Consider the following 15,745-nt stretch of genomic DNA (forward strand, 5'->3'; position numbering starts at 1 on the left):
CTTCCTGGCAAAGGCTGTGAATACTTATCAATCAATCAATCAATCAATTTTTTTATATAGCGCCAAATCACAACAAACAGTTGCCCCAAGGCGCTTTATATTGTAAGGCAAGGCCATACAATAATTATGTAAAACCCCAACGGTCAAAACGACCCCCTGTGAGCAAGCACTTGGCTACAGTGGGAAGGAAAAACTCCCTTTTAACAGGAAGAAACCTCCAGCAGAACCAGGCTCAGGGAGGGGCAGTCTTCTGCTGGGACTGGTTGGGGCTGAGGGAGAGAACCAAGAAAAAGACATGCTGTGGAGGGGAGCAGAGATCGATCACTAATGATTAAATGCAGAGTGGTGCATACAGAGCAAAAAGAGAAAGAAACAGTGCATCATGGGAACCCCCCAGCAGTCTACGTCTATAGCAGCATAACTAAGGGATGGTTCAGGGTCACCTGATCCAGCCCTAACTATAAGCTTTAGCAAAAAGGAAAGTTTTAAGCCTAATCTTAAAAGTACTTATGTACATGGGATTATAATAAATATAACAATAAATAAATATTACAATATAATAAATTTGCAAAAATATACAAAAAAAACGTTTTCACATTGTTATTATGGGGTATTGTGTGTAGAATTTTGAGGAAAAAATGAATTTCATCCATTTTGAAATAAGGCTGTAACATAACAAAATGTGGAAAAAGTGAAGTGCTGTGAATACTTTCTGGATGTATCATATGCGCACTGCACCCATAGAACAAATTCCTGTTTCCTTCCATTTTTGCACAGTGTCAGAAGTCCATGGCTGTGTTTAACTTGTTAAAGCCTTTTAGCTCAGACGTTTGCTACTTAGTTAGCAAACGTCTGAGCTAACTAACATGCGCACACACACACGGTTTTGATATTTCAGAACAGTTATTAAAGCAAAATGCTTCTATAAAACAGTAATGAACATGTGTTTGAGTCACATACGTGGACAGCATGAAAATAAATGAAGCTCTTTGATCTACATGTTTTGCCTCCACTTTGTATGACTTTATTATTAATCCATGTCTGCACAGAACAGACATGGACAGTTTTTTTTCTTTCCACCTGTTCCCTGGCATCGCTGTGACAATAAATAAAGTTACTGCCGAGCCAGTTGAGTTCTCATATGTGTGTTCATGCTAAGTTCAGGGGAATCCAGTTATTTTTGTGCTCATTTTTGGAACTAAGCCACGTTGTTGTAACACGTACAGAATGTGGCTTGGCATTGTCTTGCTGAAATAAGCAGGGATGTCCCTGAAAAAGACGTTGCTTGGATGGCAGCATGTGTTGCTCCAAAACCTGGTTGTACCTTTCAGCATTGATGGTGCCATCACAGATGTGTAAGTTGCCCATGCCATCACAGATACTGGCTTTTGAACTTTGCGCTGGTAACAGTCTGGATGGTCTTTTTCCTCTTTTGTCCAGAGGACACGACGTCCATGATTTTCAAAAACAATTTGAAATGTGGACCCATCAGACCACAGCACACTTTTCCACTTTGCGTCTGTCCATTTCAAATGAGCTCGAGCCCAGAGAAGATGGCGGCGTTTCTAGATGTTATCGATATATGGCTTTCGCTTTGCATGGTAGAGTTTTAACTTGCACTTGTAGATGTAGTGACGAACTGTGTTAACTGGCAATGGTTTTCTGAAGTGTTCCTGAGCCCACGTGGTAAGATCTTTTACACAATAATGTCAGTTTTTAATGCAGTGCTGTCTGAGGGATTGAAGGTCACAAGCATTCAATGTTGGTTTTCGGCCTTGCTGCTTACGTGTAGAATGTTCTCCAGATTCTCTGAATCTTCTGATTATATTATGGACTGTAGATGATGGAATCCCTAAATTCCTTGCAATTGAACACTGAGAAACATTACTCTTAAACTGTTGGGCTGTTTTTTTTCACACAGTTCACAAAGTGGTGATCCTCAACCCATCTTTGCTTGTGAATGGTTGAGCCTTTTGAGGATGCTCCTTTTGTACCCAATCATGACACTCACCTGTTTCCAATTAGGTGTTCTTTGAGCATTCATCAACTTTCCCAGTCTTTTGTTGCCCCGTCGCAACTTTTTTGAAATGTGTTGCAGGCATCAATTTCAAAATGAGAAAATATTTGCATAAAAACAAAAACATTTAAATATCTTGTCTTTGTGGTGTATTCAGTTGAATATAGGTTGAAAAGGATTTGCAATTCATTGTATTCTGTGTTTTTATTTACATTTCACATAACATCCCATTATGAAAATCAGCACCTCTAAATCCGAGGCCATGGTTCTCGACTGGAAAAAGGTGCTTTGCCCTCTTCAGGTCGGTGGAGTGTCCTTGCCTCAAGTGGAGGAGTTTAAGTATCTCGGGGTCTTGTTCACGAGTGAGGGACGGATGGAGCGTGAGATCGATAGACGGATCGGTGCAGCATCTGCAGTGATGCGGTCGCTGTATCGGACCATCGTGGTGAAGAGAGAGCTGAGTAGGGGGGCAAAGCTCTCGATTTACTGATCGATCTACGTTCCGATCCTCAGCTATGGTCACGAGATTTGGCTCATGACCGAAAGAACAAGATCGCGAGTACAAGCGGCCGAGATGAGTTTCCTCCGCAGGGTGGCTGGGCGCTCCCTTAGAGATAGGGTGAGGAGCTTGGTCACTCGGAAGGAGCTCGGAGTCGAGCTGCTGCTCCTCCATGTCGAAAGGAGTCAGTTGAGGTGGCTCAGGCATCTTTTCCGGATGCCCCTGGACGCCTCGCTGGAGAGGTGTACCGGGCACGTCCCATTGGGAGGAGGCCCCGGGGAAGACCCAGGACACGCTGGAGGGACTACATCTCTCGGCTGGCTTGGGAAGACCTTGGGGTTCCCCTGGAGGAGCTGGGGGAGGTGTGTGTGGATCGGGAGGTCTGTACGGCTTTGCTTGAGCTGCTGCCCCTGCGACCCAACTCCGGATAAAGCGGAAGAAAATGGATGGATAATGTCCCAACTTCATTGGATTTGGGGTTGTATATATGCTCTTCACAAACCATCAGCTTATGTTGGTGGAGAGGTTTGTGTGCCTCTATGTACCTGAGAGCTGTATTGTCTGGACCCTTCGTGCTCCTGGTAGGGTCTCTCACAGCAAATTGGTCTGAGGTGAGGGGCCAGACTAAGAATGGTTCACAAAGACTCCATGGAAAAACAAAGCAGAGGAAATGTGACCTGGCCTGGAGAAAGCCAGGGATCCCCATCTGGAGTCAGGCCCAGATGGAAGAACCGTCAGCGAGAGCCTGGTGGCCGAGCTTCCCACAGAGCCTGGCTGGAAAAGCCAATGTGGACTTTCCTTTTTTTTTCCCTGTCTACATATATAGTGATGGTAAATGCCAAACTGGCCGAACCATTTATATACAAGGTCTGTCCAAAAAGCATCGTACCTTTTTATTTTTTGCAAAAACCATATGGATTTGAATCACGTGTGATTGCATCAGCCAAGCTTGAACCTTCGTGCGCATGCGTGAGTTTTTTCACGCCTGTCGGTTGCGTCATTTGCCTGTGAGCAGGCTTTGAGTGAGCAGTGGTCCACCCCTCTCGTCGGATTTTTATTGCGAATAAATGTCTGAACGATTTGAAGCTTTGCTGTATCAAATTTTTCCAGAAACTGTGAGAGACCTCCAGGTGGACACTATTCGGAAAATTTAGATGGCTTTCAGCGACGATTTTATGGGGATTACACAGATTAAGGAGTGCTCCAGCCGGTTTAAAGACCGCCCACAGCGTCTGAGAGTGCGGCGCACTCCGAGCGCCGATCGACAGGCTCAAACCCCACTCAAACAACCAGATCATTTCCAACGTGAAGGCTTTGTTGATCCGGGACGTCGTCTAACTTTCACAAAAAAGGCAGAAGGCATGGACATCAGCACTTTTTCGGCACATTCTACTGTTACAGGAGTTTTTTTCATGGAAAGAGAAACGGAGGATTGCGCCACCATGCCGCTCATGGCGCGGGACAAAACCACCTCCGTGTTGGTCTCACAGGATGGCTTTCAGATGGCTTAGACGGCTTCCGGTTGCTTTTCAGTCATGTGAGTATCCGAGAAATTGTGCATTAGCTGGACATGCCCCAACATGTCCTGTGAGGCTTCATCACGGCGTTGTTTTGCGCCATGCGGCTCCGCCGCTACGCGCGGAGTTCCTCCGCTCCTCTTTCCATGACAAAAACTCCTGTAACAGTGGAATGTGCTGTTCATTTCTAAACTGGACGCTGTCTTGATCCGGTATGTCGTCTGATTAGCACAGGAATTGCAGAAGACGTGGACATCAGCACTTTTTCGGCACATTGAGACAGACATGCGGAGGAACTCCACGCGTCGCGGTGGAGCTGCATGGCGCAAAGCACCGCCGTGATGAAGCCTCACAGGACATGTTGGGGCATGTCCAGCTCATGCACAATTTCTTGGATACTCACACGACTGAAAAGCAACCGGAAGCCATCTGAAAGCCACCTGAAAGCTGTCCTGTGAGATCAACACGGAGGTGGTTTTGTCCCGCGCCATGGGCAGCATGGTGGCGCAATCCTCCGCTTCTCTTTTCATGAAAAAAACTCCTGTAACAGTAGAATGTGCCAAAAAGTGCTGATGTCCACGCCTTCTGCCTTTTTTGTGAAAGTTAGACGACGTCCCAGATCAACAAAGCCTTCACATTGGAAATGATCTAGTTGTTTGAGCGGGGTTTGAGCCTGTCGATCGGCGCTCGGAGCGCACCGCGCTCTCAGACGCTGTGGGCGGTCTTTAAACCGGCTGGAGCACTCCTTAATCTGTGTAATCCCCATAAAATCATCGCTGAAAGACATCTAAATTTTCCGAATGGTGTCCACCTGGAGGTCTCTCACAGTTTCTGGAAAAATTTGATGCAGCAAAGCTAAAAATTGTTCAGACATTTATTCGCAATAATAATCCGACAAGAGGGGTGGACCACTGCTCACACAAAGCCTGCTCACAGGCGAATGACGCAACCGACAGGCATGAAAAAACTCACGCATGCGCACGAAGGTTCAAGCTTGGCTGATGCAATCACACGTGATTCAAATCCATATGGTTTTTGAAAAAAATAAAAAGGTCAGATACTTTTTGGACAGACCTCGTACATATATGCACATATATCCAATTTGTTTGAACATGGTGTGCGTACGTGACCATCTGCCCTTTTTGATCAGCCTATAACATTTTATTGAAAGCTAACAGATAAATTCTATCGGGAAGGTCTGACCACCAGAACAACATGTAGACAGACAAGAATGAAAGACAAGTGGTGACAGTAATAACTATGAAGTGATGAAAAGTGAGACACCAACGAGACAGAACCCCAACCATACAACATACCAGGACAAACAACCACACATGAACAAGCAGTGACAGCAGCAGTCTGTTGTCTAATTAGTGAGCATCCATACCCTTTTCTAGGACACCAGAGTCTTGATCCACTTGGGAACACCCACACCGAAGTGTGGTGACGGCCACAAACACCTAACCATCCACACACAGAGACCCAGATCACAGCTAAATATCCGATCACTAATGTGGCTGGTGCGTTGGGACAAGATGTAAGTACAGAAACTTACCATATGATGTGGACCACACTGGCATGCCAGTAGCCATACGGGTGATTGCATGCAACTGATGGAAAGGGGTCCAAGATGCAGGGCCCCATGAGAAACAAGGACTCCACCCTAAATACCAAAGTGAGAGCAGGACAAGAACCCCCCCCCCCCCCCCCCCCGCAGAGACCATGGCCCACATCCCCCAGCAGTTGTTCACCACCCTGTGTCATCACACGTGCCCCACCGCAACTCCCACCTCCCCAACAGGCCGCAGCACCCTGGTTCCCACAAGCCTCAGAGTAGAGCTCCGAGATCATCTCAGAACAGGACAGACGGCCCACCCCAGTGCTCCAGACATATGGGGCTGTCCCCATATGCCACACTTACCCTACCTAACAAACCCACCCTTGTTATTATAATTAATATTCCTTGATGTGTGTGACCCCCTAAGTAGCAAGGATAAAGTCTTGCATTAAAAGCTGGGCAGGAACGGCAGGTGGTAGACAGCTGTGGCAGGCCGCGGCGCACTGCTGCACCACAGCCTGCCCTCCAAACCCACCACCGCCTATGATCTTTAGACAGCACAATATCCGAGTTTACTTTAAACCTGTTAACACCTTGAGACAGAAATTAGTTCACCCTAAGGGAGGATCCCGAGTTACAAACAGAGCAATGTAGTGTATTCTATCAGATGTCAGAAAAACAAACACTACATAGGTGAGACTAAGCAACCGTTACACAAAAGGCTATACCAGCACCGCAGAGAGGGCGCCAGTGGACCTCAGTCTACAATTCATCTCCACCTTAAAGACACTAACCAGATGTTTGAGGAAAAGGAAGTTAAAATCTTAGCCAGAGTGAAGAAATGGTTTGAGAGAGGGGTGAAGGAGGCATTCTATGTGAAACAGTTGAAACCCAGCCTTAACCGGGGAGGGGGTCTGAGACATGCTTTGTCCCCTGTTTACAATGGGGTACTCAGATCAAAGCAGTTTCAGTCTTTTGTTCATGGTAATGAGCCATTCATGTCATCAGGAGAGGCGTCAGTCCCATCGTTAGGAGGGACAGCTACCCTGTCATTAGGAGGCTGCTAACAAGAGCACAGTAGGTACTAATTAAAGCAATTGTTTAGTCACTAGCCAATAGCAGTCTGCCTCTCGGTAGGAGGGGTCTGGTTAGGTTTAAAACTCCAGCTTTTGTGGTTTCTGGTTGTTCTTCTCAACAAGGGTCAGACAGAAGTCAGACTACCAGCTGAGGAAGCTTCTGCGATTTGAAGCAAAACATCCTCACGTCAAGCAACCCAGTCCAGTCGAAGATTCAAGCTTCTCTACCACCAACGCCTAGTGACCCCGACTCTAAATTGGTGAATATGTTTACTAAATGTGTAGAAATAAAGTGTAGGCATTAAAATTGCAGGGCAGGAGCGGTGGATGGTAGCTGCTGTGGGAGGCTGCAACGCACTGCTGTGCTACAGTCTGCCCTGCAAACCCATCACCAACATCTGACCGCAAACCTATATGAAACCTATAATGTGTTACTTAAAACCCAATATTAGGTGCATGCAAGTACTGAGCTTGTGAAGTGCAATAAAAGGGTGTGACATGTGAGGCCTACCCTCATGCAGCTGGCGGACGGGAGAGGCACGGTGCAGGGAGCGGGCCGTACACCCCAGACCCCGCGGCCCACACTCAGACCCAAGGGATGCACCAGGGCAACCACGAGATGGGAAAAGGTGGGCAGTCCTGGAGGAGCACCGGAAGCCCAGGGAAGGTTGGGGGGACATAAGCTAGGCCACAAGGGCATCTAAGCAAGTAAATGACATGAGTAGATGCACATGTAATTATACTTCCAATTGGGAACTTTTTTCCAGTGTGAGGATGTAAAAAGTGATCAGTTTTGATAGGCAAGACCTTATCAATCAATCAATCAACCTTTTTTTATATAGCGCCAAATCACAACAAACAGTTGCCCCAAGGCGCTTTATATTGTAAGGCAAGGCCACACAATAATTATGAAAAACCCAACGGTCAAAACGACCCCCTGTGAGCAAGCACCTGGCTACAGTGGGAAGGAAAAACTCCCTTTTAACAGGAAGAAACCTCCAGCAGAACCAGGCTCAGGGAGGGGCAGTCTTCTGCTGAGACTGGCTGGGGCCGAGGGAAAGAACCAGGAAAAAGACATGCTGTGGAAGGGGGCAGAGATCGATCACTAATGATTAAGTGCGGAGTGATGCATACAGAGCAAAAAGAGAAAGAAACAGTGCATCATGGGAACCCCCCCACAGTCTACGTCTAAAGCAACATAACCAAGGGATAGTCCAGGGTCACCTGATCCAGCCCTAACTATAAGCCTTAGCGAAAAGGAAAGTTTTAAGCCTAATCTTAAAAGTAGAGAGGGTATCTGTCTCCCTGATCTGAATTGGGAGCTGGTTCCACAGAGAGGAGCCTGAAAGCTGAAGGCTCTGCCTCCCATTCTACTCTTACAAACCCTAGGAACTACAAGTAAGCCTGCAGTCTGAGAGCGAAGCGCTCTAATGGGGTAATATGGTACTACGAGGTCCCTAAGATAAGATGGGACCTGATTATTCAAAACCTTATAAGTAAGAAGAAGAATTTTAAATTCTATTCTAGAATTAACAGGAAGCCAATGAAGAGAGGCCAACACGGGTGAGATATGCTCTCTCCTGCTAGTCCCCGTCAGTACTCTAGCTGCAGCATTTTGAATCAACTGAAGGCTTTTTAGGGAACTTTTAGGACAACCTGATAATAATGACTTACAATAGTCCAGCCTAGAGGAAATAAATGCATGAATTAGTTTTTCAGCATCACTCTGAGACAAGACCTTTCTGATTTTAGAGATATTGCGTAAATGCAAAAAGGCAGTCCTACATATTTGTTTAATATGCGCTTTGATGACATATCCTGATCAAAAATGACTCCAAGATTTCTCACAGTATTACTAGAGGTCAGGGAAATGCCATCCAGAGTAAAGATCTGGTTAGAGACCATGCTTCTAAGATTTGTGGGGCCAAGTACAATAACTTCAGTTTTATCTGAGTTTAAAAGCAGGAAATTAGAGGTCATCCATGTCTTTATGTCTGTAAGACAATCCTGCAGTTTAGCTAATTGGTGTGTGTCCTCTGGTTTCATGGATAGATAAAGCTGGGTATCATCTGCGTAACAATGAAAATTTAAGCAATACCGTCTAATAATACTGCCTAAGGGAAGCATGTATAAAGTGAATAAAATTGGTCCTAGCACAGAACCTTGTGGAACTCCATAATTAACTTTAGTCCGTGAAGAAGATTCCCCATTTACATGAACAAACTGTAATCTATTAGACAAATATGATTCAAACCACCGCAGCGCAGTGCCCTTAATACCTATGACATGCTCTAATCTCTGTAATAGAATTTTATGGTCAACAGTATCAAAGCAGCACTGAGGTCCAACAGAACAAGCACAGAGATAAGTCCACTGTCCGAAGCCATAAGAAGATCATTTGTAACCTTCACTAATGCTGTTTCTGTACTATGATGAATTCTAAAACCTGACTGAACCTCTTCAAATAGACCATTCCTCTGCAGGTGATCAGTTAGCTGTTTTACAACTACCCTCTCAAGAATCTTTGAGAGAAAAGGAAGGTTGGAGATTGGCCTATAATTAGCTAAGATAGCTGGGTTACTGCCACCTTAAAAGCCTGTGGTACATAGCCAACTAACAAAGATAAGTTGATCATATTTAAGATTGAAGCATTAAATAATGGTAGGACTTCCTTGAGCAGCCTGGCAGGAATGGGGTCTAATAAACATGTTGATGGTTTGGATGAAGTAACTAATGAAAATAACTCAGACAGAACAATCGGAGAGAAAGAGTCTAACCAAATACCGGCATCACTGAAAGCAGCCAAAGATAACGATACATCTTTGACCACAAGAAAATTAAAACAAAGAATCAGTGAGCACAAGAGTTCCATCAGGCGGAATGACAGAGACTACCCTGTAGCGGTACACTTCAATGACCACAGGCGTGATATAAGTGCCCTACGGTTCTGTGGCATTGAGCGGGTGCCCCCTCCACTAAGAGGAGGGGATCATGATTGACTGCTCAAACAGAGGGAGGCATTTTGGATTCATACCCTCCAAACCTTGACTCTGAAAGGCCTAAATGATGATTTTAATCTGAGTATTTTTTGTAAATAATGTATTAACTTTGTCCTGATGTGATGTGCTATTATTGAATGTTATTTATATGGAGATATGTATATTTGTGCACCAGTTTTACTCTATAGCCTGGTAACTTATATACAATATCATTATGTATCCAAACACTTTTCTTTTATAATTATGTCTGTACTTGTTCTGTACTTTGACTTTTTCATGGATATTTGTATTTTGGTGCACTGTGCATTTAACTGGCATCCTTGGGTGCTAGCCCCACCCTTTTTAAGATGGCTACCTGGAGCTCAGTCTTCATGTGAAGTTAGCGACACCAGCAACCATAGTCAATTGTCTTCCGGGGGCCAGAGCAGGCGACATTGAAGGAAATTTGAAACTGCTGGCTAAGGCTAAGCGTAAATTTGGTAAGATTGTAATTCACGTCGGCAGTAATGACACCCGGTTACGCCAATCGGAGGTCACTAAAATTAACATTAAATCGGTGTGTAACTTTGCAAAAACAATGTCGGACTCTGTAGTTTTCTCTGGGCCCCTCCCCAATCGGACCGGGAGTGACATGTTTAGCCGCATGTTCTCCTTGAATTGCTGGCTGTCTGAGTGGTGTCCAAAAAATGAGGTGGGCTTCATAGATAATTGGCAAAGCTTCTGGGGAAAACCTGGTCTTGTTAGAAGAGACGGCATCCATCCCACTTTGGATGGAGCAGCTCTCATTTCTAGAAATCTGGCCAATTTTCTTAAATCCTCCAAACCGTGACTATCCAGGGTTGGGACCAGGAAGCAGAGTTGTAGTCTTACACACCTCTCTGCAGCTTCTCTCCCCCTGCCATCCCCTCATTACCCCATCCCCGTAGAGACGGTGCCTGCTCCCAGACTACCAATAACCAGCAAAAATCTATTTAAGCATAAAAATTCAAAAAGAAAAAATAATATAGCACCTTCAACTGCACCACAGACTAAAACAGTTAAATGTGGTCTATTAAACATTAGGTCTCTCTCTTCTAAGTCCCTGTTGGTAAATGATATAATAATTGATCAACATATTGATTTATTCTGCCTTACAGAAACCTGGTTACAGCAAGATGAATATGTTAGTTTAAATGAGTCAACACCCCCGAGTCACACTAACTGTCAGAATGCTCGTAGCACGGGCCGGGGCGGAGGATTAGCAGCAATCTTCCATTCCAGCTTATTAATTAATCAAAAACCCAGACAGAGCTTTAATTCATTTGAAAGCTTGACTCTTAGTCTTGTCCATCCAAATTGGAAGTCCCAAAAACCAGTTTTATTTGTTATTATCTATCGTCCACCTGGTCGTTACTGTGAGTTTCTCTGTGAATTTTCAGACCTTTTGTCTGACTTAGTGCTTAGCTCAGATAAGATAATTATAGTGGGCGATTTTAACATCCACACAGATGCTGAGAATGACAGCCTCAACACTGCATTTAATCTATTATTAGACTCTATTGGCTTTGCTCAAAAAGTAAATGAGTCCACCCACCACTTTAATCATATCTTAGATCTTGTTCTGACTTATGGTATGGAAATAGAAGACTTAACAGTATTCCCTGAAAACTCCCTTCTGTCTGATCATTTCTTAATAACATTTACATTTACTCTGATGAACTACCCAGCAGTGGGAATAAGTTTCATTACACTAGAAGTCTTTCAGAAAGCGCTGTAACTAGGTTTAAGGATATGATTCCTTCTTTATGTTCTCTAATGCCATATACCAACACAGTGCAGAGTAGCTACCTAAACTCTGTAAGTGAGATAGAGTATCTCGTCAGTAGTTTTACATCCTCATTGAAGACAACTTTGGATGCTGTAGCTCCTCTAAAAAAGAGAGCTTTAAATCAGAAGTGCCTGACTCCGTGGTATAACTCACAAACTCGTAGCTTAAAGCAGATAACCCGTAAGTTGGAGAGGAAATGGCGTCTCACTAATTTAGAAGATCTTCACTTAGCCTGGAAAAAGAGTCTGTTGCTCTATAAAAAGCCCTCCGTAAAGCTAGGACATCTTTCTACTCATCACTAATTGAAGAAATAAGAACAACCCCAGGTTTCTTTTCAGCACTGTAGCCAGGCTGACAAAGAGTCAGAGCTCTATTGAGCTGAGTATTCCATTAACTTTAACTAGTAATGACTTCATGACTTCTTTGCTAACAAAATTTTAACTATTAGAGAAAAAATTACTCATAACCATCCCAAAGACGTATCGTTATCTTTGGCTGCTTTCAGTGATGCCTGTATTTGGTTAGACTCTTCTCCTCCGATTGTTCTGTCTGAGTTATTTTCATTAGTTACTTCATCCAAACCATCAACATGTTTATTAGACCCCATTCCTACCAGGCTGCTCAAGGAAGCCCTACCATTATTTAATGCTTCGATCTTAAATATGATCAATCTATCTTTGTTAGTTGGCTATGTACCACAGGCTTTTAAGGTGGCAGTAATTAAACCATTACTTAAAAGCCATCACTTGACCCAGCTATCTTAGCTAATTATAGGCCAATCTCCAACCTTCCTTTTCTCTCAAAAATTCTTGAAAGGGTAGTTGTAAAAACAGCTAACTGATCATCTGCAGAGGAATGGTCTATTTGAAGAGTTCAGTCAGGTTTTAGAATTCATCATAGTACAGAAACAGCATTAGTGAAGGTTACAAATGATCTTCTTATGGCCTTGGACAGTGGACTCATCTCTGTGCTTGTTCTGTTAGACCTCAGTGCTGCTTTTGATACTGTTGACCATAAAATTTATTACAGAGATTAGAGCATGCCATAGGTATTAAAGGCACTGCGCTGCGGTGGTTTGAATCATATTTGTCTAATAGATTACAATTTGTTCATGTAAATGGGGAATCTTCTTCACAGACTAAAGTTAATTATGGAGTTCCACAAGGTTCTGTGCTAGGACCAATTTTATTCACTTTATACATGCTTCCCTTAGGCAGTATTATTAGACGGTATTGCTTAAATTTTCATTGTTACGCAGATGATACCCAGCTTTATCTATCCATGAAGCCAGAGGACACACACCAATTAGCTAAACTGCAGGATTGTCTTACAGACATAAAGACATGGATGACCTCTAATTTCCTGCTTTTAAACTCAGATAAAACTGAAGTTATTGTACTTGGCCCCACAAATCTTAGAAACATGGTGTCTAACCAGATCCTTACTGTGGATGGCATTACCCTGACCTCTAGTATACTGTGAGAAATCTTGGAGTCATTTTTGATCAGGATATGTCATTCAAAGCGCATATTAAACAAATATGTAGGACTGCTTTTTTGCATTTACGCAATATCTCTAAAATCAGAAAGGTCTTGTCTCAGAGTGATGCTGAAAAACTAATGCATGCATTTATTTCCTCTAGGCTGGACTATTGTAATTCATTATTATCAGGTTGTCCTAAAAGTTCCCTAAAAAAGCCTTCAGTTAATTCAAAATGCTGCAGCTAGAGTACTGACGGGGACTAGAAGGAGAGAGCATATCTCACCCATATTGGCCTCTCTTCATTGGCTTCCTGTTAATTCTAGAATAGAATTTAAAATTCTTCTTCTTACTTATAAGGTTTTGATAATCAGGTCCCATCTTATCTTAGGGACCTCGTAGTACCATATCACCCCAATAGAGCGCTTCGCTCTCAGACTGCAGGCTTACTTGTAGTTCCTAGGGTTTGTAAGAGTAGAATGGGAGCAGAGCCTTCAGCTTTCAGGCTCCTCTCCTGTGGAACCAGCTCCCAATTCAGATCAGGGAGACAGACACCCTCTCTACTTTTAAGATTAGGCTTAAAACTTTCCTTTTGCTAAAGCTTATAGTTAGGGCTGGATCAGGTGACCCTGAACCATCCCTTAGTTATGCTGCTATAGACGTAGACTGCTGGGGGGTTCCCATGATGCACTGTTTCTTTCTCTTTTGCTCTGTATGCACCACTCTGCATTTAATCATTAGTGATCGATCTCTGCTCCCCTCCACAGCATGTCTTTTTCCTGGTTCTCTCCCTCAGCCCCAACCAGTCCCAGCAGAAGACTGCCCCTCCCTGAGCCTGGTTCTGCTGGAGGTTTCTTCCTGTTAAAAGGGAGTTTTTCCTTCCCACTGTAGCCAAGTGCTTGCTCACAGGGGGTCGTTTTGACCGTTGGGGTTTTACATAATTATTGTATGGCCTTGCCTTACAATATAAAGCGCCTTGGGGCAACTGTTTGTTGTGATTTGGCGCTATATAAAAAAATTGATTGATTGATTGATTTGCCTGATGAAGGCCACAGTGCTGAAATGTTGGTGATACAGTCCTGAATAAATTTTTCTACAGCAAGTAAGACGGTGTGTGGGACCTTTTCATTTTCACAGTGACTTTTGACCAAAAAACACTGGACAGGTGAGCAGAGCCAAAGGGCATGAAAACAGCTGTCAGTGGTGTTTAGCTCACACTGTGAGCAAACATCACAATCTGAGAAGCCCATTTTATACATCTTATATTGTGTAATGTGTGTTCTATGAAGAATTTTGTATTGAATGAGTTGTCAGTTGGTATTTTTTGTCACTGAAAATGTGTTTTTACAAATCTTTATGCTGTGGTCAGGGTCAGAGGTGAGGAGGAAATCCACGCCCCATTTTAAGATGGGTAAATGTAAAGCAGTGTCCGCGCATTATATTAACTTATATACCTTACACAAGGTTTTCTTTATTGGGAGGAGGTTCTTGATGTCTGTCACTAATGTGGGTGGTACTGGCAGCCACTGATGCGTCTGAATTTTTGACATCACAGCATGCTTTACTTGATGGTAATGAATAAAATTTCCTGCTATAATTCCAAACCTCTGCATCAAGTTATTAAATGACATGAACATGTTATTTTGAAAGAGGTGATGAAGGTGTGTGATTCCTTTCTGTTCCCATGTGACGACATAAAGAGTTGCTTCATTGATCTTGAAGCCTGGATTGTGCCAAATAGGAGCATCTATACAGATTTCCATTAGTGAGTTTGTAATTTCTAAAGTTTTCCACCAGGCTGTCACAGTGGAAGAAATCAATGGATTTTAAAAACATTTATGCCATTTAATGGAAGTAGTAATAAAAGGTAAATCTGAGAGTTTGATGTTGTTACATTCTAACTGTTTTAATTCTATCCAGGAGCTGTGGACTGGACTGGGATGCATCTATCTGATCAAGTATTGTATCTGGTTAGCCAGACAGTAATGTAGAAAATTTGGTGCTTCCAGACCCCCTTGAGATTTATTTTTCTGTAGAGTAGGTAGACTAATTTTAGCTTTTTTTATTTTTCCAGTAAAACTTTGAAATGGTAGACTCTAAAGACTGAAACCATTTAAATGTGGGTTTGAATGGAATAATTGAAAAAAGGTAATTACTTTGTGGTAACATTGTCATTTTGATAGTTGGTATTCGTCCTAATAGGGAGATGGAGGGGTTGGTCCATCGTTTCAGATCATTACAGATTTTGTCAATAAGTGGGACAAAGTTCAGGGGAACTAGCTCTCCTAATTAAGATGAGATCTTTATGCCTAGGTACTTAATATTGCCAGTGGGCAAGGTATAGTGTGGATCTTGGGGTGCAGGACTCCATGAATCCTCAGTTAAAGGAAGTATCATTGATTTTGACCAGTTTATAGAGTAATCTGAATTGTGAAAAAGTAGTGATCAGTTTAAATACTTCCTGTAGTGATTGTGAGGGTTCTTGGAGATATAGTAGTATATCATCAGCTTATAAATTGATTTTGTTTTCAGATGTTGATGAGTTAATACGCTTGATGCTAATGATCTGATGTATTGCAACTGCAAGAGGTTCAATATATATTGCGCCTTGTGCCTTCCTTCCAGCTCAGTTCTTGTTCTCTTACCTTGCTTTGTTTGCCTCATAGGTTTTTGACTACCTGCCTGTGTACTCCGACCACGCCTTTTCGCTTGATGTTTTTGATCCTGTTGCTCTGTTTGGACTGCTTTTCTGTGTACCGACCCCAGCCTGTTCACCCAGTAAATGTTTTGTCT

This window comes from Thalassophryne amazonica, chromosome 10, assembly GCF_902500255.1.
Source record: "Thalassophryne amazonica chromosome 10, fThaAma1.1, whole genome shotgun sequence".
In the NCBI taxonomy this organism is placed as follows: Eukaryota; Metazoa; Chordata; class Actinopteri; order Batrachoidiformes; family Batrachoididae; genus Thalassophryne; species Thalassophryne amazonica.